Here is a 10,969-nt window from a genome sequence, read left to right as displayed (position 1 = left end):
TACATCTCTCGAGATTTGAAATATAAGAGGCATATACAATACATTATAAAGAAGGCCAATCGTAACCTAGGACTTATTAAAAGAAGCTTCAAAACTCGTGACCCTTTGTTTATGGTAAAACTATATAAACTTTATGTCCTCCCTACTGTAATGTATGGATCTTAGATCTGTAATCCTTCAAGAAACTACTTGATTGATTCCTTAGAAAAGGTGCAAGCCAGGTTTGTGTCATTTTTTCCTTCACGGGGAGATATCGAGAACTACGAACGCAAAATCAAACGACTTAGCCTCATCAATTTGTCTCATAGACGTGCAATAAAAGATATTATTACATTACACCGAATTTTAAGTAAAAAGATTAACATATCTCCCCCAACCTGATACTCAATAAAGGTTATCTATTCCACAAAACGAAACTCTCCACTCAAAACACCCTCAACTTACCAAAAACGAAGAGTGACATTTTTAAGTATAGTTTTGATTACAGATGAATTATTCTCTGGAACAAAATTCCTTGTTGCTTTCACTATGGAAGTGAGGCTGACATTAAGAAATTTTTATTTAGTCTTCTTTTTTTTGTGTGATACTTCTCTGTTTTTGTTTTTTCTTCTGCTCTGTCACGTTTTTTTTTGGTTTTTTTGTGTATGTTTTTGTCTTTTATATTTTAATATTTGTATTATAAATGCATCACTTTTATTAAAAACGATAATTTATCTATTTTCAAAATAAGTCGACCTTTATAGGCTTTTTTTATTGATGCTGGTCAAAATAAATAAATACAATATATATATATATATCATAGCGCTTTAATAGATAGTAAGATGGAAACAGAAATGAAAAACAAAACATAAATACTAATTTAAGTTAAAGAATGGTTCCTTATTGTACAAAAAATATTTAAGAAAAGTCTGAACAGTTTTGAAAAATATTAAGAGGTATCTTAACGGGCCTCTAGTTTTGAAAGAAAAAACTGAGTATATGCTTAAATACTATGCATATACTGTGAATAAAAGCTTTTTTTTTAAACAATAAATTGAGATTATTCAATTGGCAATAAAATATATTTTGTATAATTATTTCAACTGAGAAAATATTTACATGTTTAAAATAATGTCAATTGAAGTTGATTGAAATTGGGCTCATTACTTTTTCAATTTATAAATTTCATTCACTATTTCAAAGACTTCAATAAGGATTTAACTTACGTTAATAGCCCCTAGAATATTTCGATCAAGTGAGCTGTGCTGTTGTTGCTTCATTAAAGCTGTTTTAGTTCTCTTCCAATCCTATTTGCATGTAAACTATTTCTTATATTTCCATGAAGGTGTCCTAAAAGGTTTAAGTATATAAATTATAAACAGTTGTTGCTGTTGATGATATCTCTTTCGGAACAATAAAATTCTGTATTTAAAAGATTTACAAAATTATTAATATCTTTTTGTCTCCCTTATCTTTGAATCAATTATAGCTTCAACAGAGTGACAGAAACTAAGCCAGACCGTAAACAATATATTCAATCAAATAATTTAGAAATTCCTTCGTTACAGATTCCTTAAGAAGTTGAGGTTACAATGGAAAGTAGATTTGACTTATTTTCAAAGATTTTTCACCAATAGTAGTTCGATAGACTCAAATCCACTTAAGAGGGGCATTCTGAAAAATTAAAAAAAAAAAAAAGTATACTTTGAGAAACTTTGGCATAAAAAAACATCAACATTTATTCATTCATACTTTTTAAGTAAATATTACTTTGTAATTTTTTTAACAAGTGGTATTTTATTGAAATCTAAGTAGTCAGGTATTTCTTCTTTGTTTTAAAGAAAAAAACAAGTCCTGTATGAAAAAAAGTAAATTAAATATATATTTTTTTAAATTACTACTCAAGGTAAATTTTTAAAACACATAAGTGATTGATGTGTTATAAAGTATTTTTTGTTTGATATTTTCTATTTAAAAACAAGCATATACCTTTAAAAGAGATGTAAACAGGCCGTGTTTAACCAAATCCAAGCCCAGTTCCAAGCCTAAATCCAAGCTAGTAAAAAAATATAATCGACATTTTTAAATACAAGAAGTATATTATTACTGCCTCAAAAACTGGTTATGAATACACGTTCAAATATCTAAATGTTTTTCGAACTTAATTATTCCATCCTCTTAGAATGCCGAGTAAAATGAATAAAAGACGTAGATTGATGTTCAACAAATGATGTTGAGCTTCTTTGTGAGGAAAAACAGTATTTGAACTTCTAATACACAATAATTATAGGGGTTATTTTGGGGTGGGGGGTTACAGTTCAGCTGGGGAAATTCCTTTAAAAGCTAGTACGTGATTGTCAATCTACAATCAAACAATATTATTTCAATATATGTGTAAGTCTAAACTTTTATACTTATTTGAAAAGCCATGTCTAGCTTCTGGAGAATATTTTATACTCCAAATATAGGCCTGTCAACAGCTCTACTCTGAAATTTCTTATATTTTTGAACAGAAATCATTTTTATTTGTATATATTGTTTATAGTCTGTTAAGAATAATTCATAATCCATGCGAGTATTTTCAACATAATTATAATCTACCTTCTCCCAAAATGTACGTATTTGGTTCTTGACTTTATATCTCCCTAGAACCTCGTGTTTTTTTTTGTTTCTCCACTTAATACCTTATTAATTCATTTTTTTTATTATAGAAAAAGCCTGATAATGGCCTTTTTGTATATTAATTTTTTTATCTATATTTACACTTTTTTTTAAATATCTTCTTTTTTTTTTTGAGACATCAGTATCAATGGAATAATATTTTCTGAGTGCATTGGCCATTGAGCTGAAATTACATAAAACGATTTGATCCTTCAGTATAATTTGATTCTTTGGAATAATTTGATTGGAAATCAAATGGAAGCTGATATTTCCTTTTATCAATAAGGAAATAATCCTTCTAAAATACTCAGGATCTTAGATGTACTTATAATTTGAAGGAGTCCAAATTAGATCCTAAATATTATCGGAAGTCTAGAATTGTTCAACCAATACCTCGTAAAAAGACAATTTGCCTTGTGTTGACCTTTGTATTCTTGGAATTATAATCTAACTAAACTGTCCATAGAATTAAATGAGTCTGTTTTTCTCCCATTCATTTGAATTGTGAAATATCTGGGATTATTGTAATTGGGATATATTATCGTTCAATGTCATTTTTTACCCTTAAAAAATCGAAAGATTGAAAATAGGAATAATTTTTTTTTGTAAAAGTGTAATCCGAATAAAAAATAGAAATTGATTATGTATCTTTATATGCACTAGATATACTCAAATTTTTAGGCTGACAAATGTTAACAAAACGACACTCTTCATTGGAACCTTTTAACTTATTCATAATGCATAGTAATAAGGAATATGAAATGCTTTAGTATAGAAAAAATTGTATTTTTCAAAAGAAGATTTTTTTTTTTTTTTGAAATATGCATTCCCAAGGAATTTTTTCTATTTTGTAGTGAAACCATTTTTAAAATAGTGTAATAGGAAATAATCAGTATTATCATCATATTTTTTCAATTTCAATGTTAATTTAATGACGTCATGCCTCGTAAATGAAAGATCAAGGCAATCAAAAGAAGATACTTTTAACTTGATCATCCATCTCAAAAATGTTGGAATTCAAATTCATCCAAGGAAAGATGCCAGGCCCAATAATGTAGAAAGTAGACTCCATTTTGGGAATAAGATACTGGGTCGAAATATTAAACCAATACATTCATGATGAGTAGAGAATTTAAATATTCCAAAATCGGATCACTTAAGAAATAAAAGACTTTGAGGATTTTATTTTTTAAATAGATCTTAATATAAATGGCTAAATACCCAACACAGCATCAACCTTTTGACAATTCCAGAAGAAAAATAAAATAAAAATTTCCAAACCTTTTTAAAAAAGTCAAGCAAGGCAGGCATTTAGTTTAATATGTTGAACAGCTATTATCAGGTGAGGCTATTAAATATAGTCTATGACAAATACCCCTAGCAAAAGATATCTCTAAGGTTACAATAACTATAACTATTTGTTTCGAATCTCCCTTTTTCATGGTCTGGATGGTATTTTTTCAAAAAGAAAATACTTTCACTAGTACTTGATTTACTCAAATACAATTTTATTTAACTTTTATTTATATCAAAGATCACATATTAGGTAAAAGGTAAACATGCACATACAACATAAATAATAACATACGAAAAAAAAAAAGCAAAAACATTCTTATAAAAATCCCCCTACATAATAAAATATGAGGTTATCAGTTGGATCTAGAAGGAATTTCAAGATTTTTTATGGGACTAATTGACAAAGACCTGCTTTGGTTTTGGGTCTTGTAATTTTGGACTGTAATTGAGGATGGAGTTGATTTTCTTTTATGAAATAAATCAAAATCCGTCACATTTTCAGAAACTGTTGATATTTTTTTTTCAAACTGATAACGGGTTGAGGAGAAAATTGCACTGTAAAAATATTTTTTGTGCCACAGATAACTTGTCCACTTTTCATACCTCTATTGATAATTTGGACATGACTATCAGGCAATAGCGTCTTATGGATCATTACTTGTATAAGATTTTTTAATGAAAATAATTTATTTTTGCTTTAAGCTAAAATAAAACTATGCAAAATCTTTAGAATTCAAATAAAAAGGACACCTTAGTGATTCCAGACCTTTACAATATACACACGTACAAATAAAAGATCCCCTGTCGTTTCTCTTCGTGTGCTATAAAAAAGCAAAACAAACTTTTTATCCTTTATTATATTGTGTGTGGGTGTCTATCAATTTAAATACTTCTCTATTTTTAAAGGCTTTCTTAATCAATATGAATGAGTGCTTAGACTATGAACATTTTGTCAATCAAATTTGAAATTTGATATTATACATACATTTTAGATTGTAGCTCTGTCATGATATTATATTTCCCAAAAAAAAACAAAAAAAAACACGCAATTGATTATACTTGGATACGGAAATTGAAGAAGGAAATATCATTTATTTGATCAAAATAAAAATATTCCAAAAATTATATAACTTAAATTTGAGGAATGTCGACTCTTAATCAATATAAATTCAAACCTTTTATCTGTATATCAATTCCATAAAAATAGTAAACTTCTACTCCCTGCGACATCTTTCTAAAGTTGAGGATGAATCTCGACTAAACAATTTTTTATTGTTATAAGAGATTCAGATAATATGAAACACCAGTACCTTAAAAAACAAAAATAAAAGTGGTCTATCTGACAATTTGAGAGTGTTTTGGAGAAGAGCAGCTCAGCTTTAACCTTTCCCTTCAACTTTGGACCTTTTGTAACGTCTTACCACAGTGGTAGACCTATTAAGAGGAATGCCATTGTCACTTCTCAAGCTAAAGCTTGAGAAGCTAGCTGCTTTTGTAAAAAAAATGAAAACTGGGTAGAGTTTAGATAATTTATCAACAAGACGGATATATATTTGTTCTAACCTTCATGAGCCACCAGGCTTGAACAATTGAATCATTACTGACTTGATCTCTTTCCTTCATTTAATCTTCCGTCCATATACAGCTGTTGTTGCAACCCTTCCTTTCTTCTTGTTACATTTGGAAAGGCTATCAGGAAAGGTGATGTTTTTTTTTCAAAGCGATTCTACTTTATTTTCTTAGAAAATGGAAAATCATGTTAATAGTAAGAAATTTCGTATGAAAAAAATTATTCATAAAAATCATTATGCTTACTCTACTAACAAAATATCAATAATTTTAACCACATAATTTGAAAAAACAAAAAAATAAACTGTATAAAATGAAAGGAGTTTATTAAAAATTAATTTTGAGCACCATCCAAATTCACAAATTCATTTATAATTGTAATTACATATGTTTACAATATTATTTAAATGAGCCTTTTTCTGGAAGCCAAAATGCTCATTTGGACCACCCTCTCCATTGAAGCTAGATGTTTGAGTGTTAGGGTGTCTTATCAAAGTAATTTAGACCTTTCTTTTTATGTAATATTTCGTAAAGTACTCCAAACAACAGAGGAAAGAAATTGACCCATAAATATTCCGTTTCAAAATAAAAAAATATTTATCTTTTTTCAAAAGATTAATAAAAGAACTTATTTAAAGCAACACGGTTTATTAAATTCACTTAACTTAAATCAAATATTGTAAAATGTACAAGAAATCCTAAGCTTGGCATTATCAAGAGAAATAATTAAATTTCGTATAATCCGATAAAATGTTCCAAGAGATTGGCGTATGGGCATTAAAATATAGAGTCAAAGAAATATAAATCATTTTTTGAAATGATGAGGTGTTGAAAATCTCAGATCACCAACCAAGGATAAAAATAATTAATTATACTCCGTTATATTTGGAGTATAGAAAATCCCAGGTTGCTCAAGAAGGGTTAAAAATCATTTAAAATTTAAATGATGTATTTATTTCAATTGTTCAAATGATACTTCAGTTACTCAATAAACATTTTGTAGGTTTACTTTGTTATTTTTCGAATTCTTTTAATTTTAATAATTATATATTATTAAATTCTAGTAACCATTTTACGTAGATGCGTTTTAATTGAATATTTCAACAAAATAAACAATGTGATCTTTTTTAAAAATTAGACACTTTGTTAGTTAACTGGGATTTTCTATAACTATAATATAAACTAAAGTTATATCCTTTCAATTAAAATTGAATTGAATAATTGGGTTCGATTGTGATATAAATTCTTATTATATGTGTTACACGCAACCCTATCAAAATTAATAAGTATTTATCAAAAAAACTTTAAAAAAGCATATACATTTTTTTTCGAAGATAAAATGATAATATATTTTTAATATAAAGACATCAAATCTTGTAAAAATCCCAATTTAATACTCTTAAACTACTCTGTAACAAAGAAACTCTTTTCTCAGCAATACCCCATTTTAATTTTTTTTTACTTGTTTACAAGACAAAAAATGATCAAATAATTATATAATGTGTTACAAATTATAATATTGCAACCTTGCATTTATGTCCTTAAAGTTTATTTTATTTTTGTAGGCCACCATTTACCCAGTCCCATAGTTTTGTCAATAAAAAAATGTAAAATAATAGACGGTTTAGAATCTAAGCACATATTCAAACCAATATATGCATAATTGTGCAAATCTATGTAAACATGGTATACATTTAAATAATTTTAAACCATTATATAATCATTTAATCTCCCTTGCTTACACAATATCTTTAAACATACATGTGTATTAACACAAGTTATGTTAATATGTATAGTTTAAAAAAGAAGTTCAACAAGGTGTTGAAGAATTTATACTTGTTGCATGGAAATAAAGTGTTTGTTCATTCAAAATATTGTTTTGTAAAATATGAAGTCTATGTTTCAAATATAAATTATAAATGTTTTTTATCCTTGATGTTGGACAAAATTAATTTATAATCATATCCATAAATGATGTGCATAATAACTTACTTTATGACAATATGTTACACGTAATGATTTATGAGAAAAATTTGTTTTTATATGAAATATTTTACTGTTATCGAAATTTTAAGAGAACTTCAAAGATCCTTCATTTTCTATGGTGAAAGAGTAGAATAGAGTTAAAAAAACGATACATCTCGTAAATTAATTGATTTTTCATACAACGGGGACGTATTGAGTTGGGAATCCAAAGCACAACGGCGTACCTTATATAACTTTGTTGTTGAGTCGCTATTAATAAGCTATCTCGCACTCCAAATAAAAATCTCTTAATGGAAGGGCTAAGGAAAAAGAAAACTTCAGAAAATAAACTGAATTAACCAAAAATTAAATATGGAGCTTACTTCCTTCGCTCACAAAATGGAGTAGAGGAAGACCCAGTAAAAAATTATTTGAATGGGACTTGAGCCTTTTAAGAAACATCTCCAATCAGAGAACTCTAAAAAAATAGTCTTAAGAAGCACACCCGCCATTTCCTTATAGTGTTCTTAAATACAACTAGGAATAAGAGGAGTTGCTCTATTGGATGCAATAACAGATGTCTATCGAGGGAAAATAAGTGAAGGATAGTGCAGTGGCTTATGTAAAACAGGCCAGTCGTGCTTCTGCTGTTCTAGCCTGGTGACTCATGAAAGCTAGAATAAATAAAATCGATCTGTATATCTTTCTTGTTTATAATTTCTCCGTCATACAAACGCAGTTTCATAATACGTTTTTGGAAGGTGACATGGTTTTAGTTAAGACGTTGCAAAGTTCCAATGTTGATGAAAAAGTCAAACATTTGTGTACTACCAATATAATATTTTTATATTTATTCTTGAACTTTTGTTTAAGTAAATGTAAAATTAATATATATATTATACTATACTTACTTGGCTAGAAAGTTAAACGTGGTTAATAAGGGGGTTCCTTAGGGATGATGGCCTTTCATTGCACTTCAGTAGGCTTTACCTCCTCCATTATCCCAAATGTGGGTAACTGGATCGCATAGTTTATATTAGTGGGGATCTGCAATTTTTAATTAATAATTTTTCTCAGAAGCATATATATTTTCTTACATCTATATGCTAGCGATACAGTCAATAGGTTATCTTTTGACATTTTTTTTAAAAATTTAGTAATCATACTTCTGTCATATATTTAAAAACTATATTCCAAAATCGATTTTAAATGTTCTAAATATATGAGGTTTTTATAGTTAAATTTACTTACTACCAGGTAGTATTTATATGTACTGTGAACTGGGATTTTCTGAACCCCAAATTTTCATATAATTGCTTCAAATGTGCTTAAAATACATTTGATCGTTGGAAATTAGGACAAAAAAAATATTTGACGACATATTTGTAAATTAATTAATCAATAACTTATAAAAATATTATCATTGTTTTTTTACAGGAAGTTGGCAATTATTTCTTTACTACACTCAATACCATCACTGTGGGAGAACTTTTCATTCTACCATTTATCTTAAAGGGAGTCACATCATTGAATGTCAACATTGAATCGAATTTATCAAAAGCGTTGATATTGTTTCGAATATCAAATACTAGGACCTCCTCTGATAATATTAAGGCATTGGATATTGCTTTGTCTCATGCTAAATCCCTTATTTCGAACAAGTTATGGGCATATCATTTACTGGAAGCTGAAGAATTATGAACAATTTTTATAACTGCTGCTGTGTAATACTCTGCCTTCTCTTTGGTGATACTATCCGAAAATATCAGTACAATACTTGAAAAGTTTAAAAGAAATTAGAAAATCCTATAGAACTTTTGGGAAGTAATGATTTTGAATGTGAATTAACAACTAGTTGTTTTTTTTTTTTTTACAGTTTTATTATTTATGATTGTTTTACTCGTTATAATTTTTTATAAGTTTTACTACATATGATCACGTTTTATAAAGTGAATGAATTTTTTTATTGCTATGTATCAGCATGTACTGAAATACTCTTTCAGAGGGGCATAAATTTAAACTAAAATGTTTATTAATATTACTTACAACTCATTTTACCTACTTACATATTTTATATTGTTCCATAATATTAGTGTTTATTAGCCTTAATAAAAAAATAGCATAATAACATGTTACGTTAATCGGTAGCAATTTGGACATGTAAAAAAGAAGACACTTAAAAAACAACTACATAGGTAACCCTGACAATTTGAAGAATGATTTAAAGGAGAGATGATTCGCTGTCATGACGTTTTATTATATCAGCTCTGACGAGGGAGAGAGAGATAGTTAAATAAGTATGGATATTGGCAAGAATGTCGATCCTCAATGTATTGAGGATCGAGGACAAGGACTAATAATTATAATTCCTTAACAAGGCTGAGAGAAAATATTCTTCTATTTTGAGCATACCCAAATAATTTCTTTTGTTTTTTATAAACAAGTCATTCATTGAATGGGATAAAAAACGAAGTTCACTTTTCAGGTTGCAACTCCAAACAAGAAAAAGAAAACGGAGGAGCTCAAAAATGCACCTTACTAGCATCACTGATAAAATAATTACATAGAATTGGGCTCCGATGAAGTTTTATAATTAATGAACATATAAAGTTTAACATTCTACTTTGTCTTTCGGCTATAATTTTTAGATTGAGATTCATTGCCCCTATATCTGACCTCATTGGTAAATAATAAATGACCTGTTATTATTCTGGCTAAAAATTCTATAAATCCAAAGAACATATATTTATATGTGAAATTAATTATCTTATGTATTTAACAAGGTGTTTTTAGCAATCCACAAAACCATCTACCCAAATGCAAGATAAAATGATTTTTGCAAAATTAAGTAAACAATTTTTTATTTATTATGGTATTGCTTTAAGCGCAATAATTAGTTACCTTCAGCTAAGACATTAATATCTGTTATTTGCTCTCCCCATCTCAAGTGTTAATATATTATAACATTATTATATGATAACGTAGGTTATGAGACATTTAGCAAGAAAATAGTATAGTATTCTTGTCTTAGTCAATCCAAGAAATTTTTTTAGTTTTAAGGGCCTGGAATACTCAAAATGACTCCACAAAAACATCCTTTTCCACTCTCCCAAATTTGAACAATATGCTACTGGGCTATGTTAAATATAGTTATTATTAATTCTATAATTAATGTATAACAAATATTTTTTAGCAGTATAAAAAGTTCAAGTCTTCATTTATATACCATATATGAAATATCGTTCTTTAACCGAATGTGTCAAATGGTCTTTCGACGAAAAGTATGTTGGCTAATTGTCTTTTTAGCAGAATGTACATACGTCAAATTGTCTTTCGGCAAAAATGTTTTAGGCCAAGGATCGGTTTTGACAGATTATTTAAAGTGAAATATAAATAATTTTATGCCATTATCTTTGCTGAGTAGTGTTTCATTTCATTTTTATACATATACATATGTATAAAAATACAATTATTAAAAGATTTTCAAAGATTTTATGCA

The 10,969-nt window shown here is 27.8% G+C and overlaps 1 pseudogene; it reads left to right on the top strand.

Moving 5' to 3' along the window:
- The first annotated feature begins 8,373 nt into the window (after positions 1-8,373).
- Positions 8,374-8,547, top strand: LOC121126532 (U1 spliceosomal RNA; annotated as a pseudogene).
- The last annotated feature ends 2,422 nt before the right edge of the window (positions 8,548-10,969 follow it).

Source organism: Lepeophtheirus salmonis, chromosome 11 (assembly GCF_016086655.4).
Source record: "Lepeophtheirus salmonis chromosome 11, UVic_Lsal_1.4, whole genome shotgun sequence".
NCBI classification, from domain to species: Eukaryota; Metazoa; Arthropoda; class Copepoda; order Siphonostomatoida; family Caligidae; genus Lepeophtheirus; species Lepeophtheirus salmonis.
This window is presented reverse-complemented; position numbering and strand designations above follow the sequence as displayed.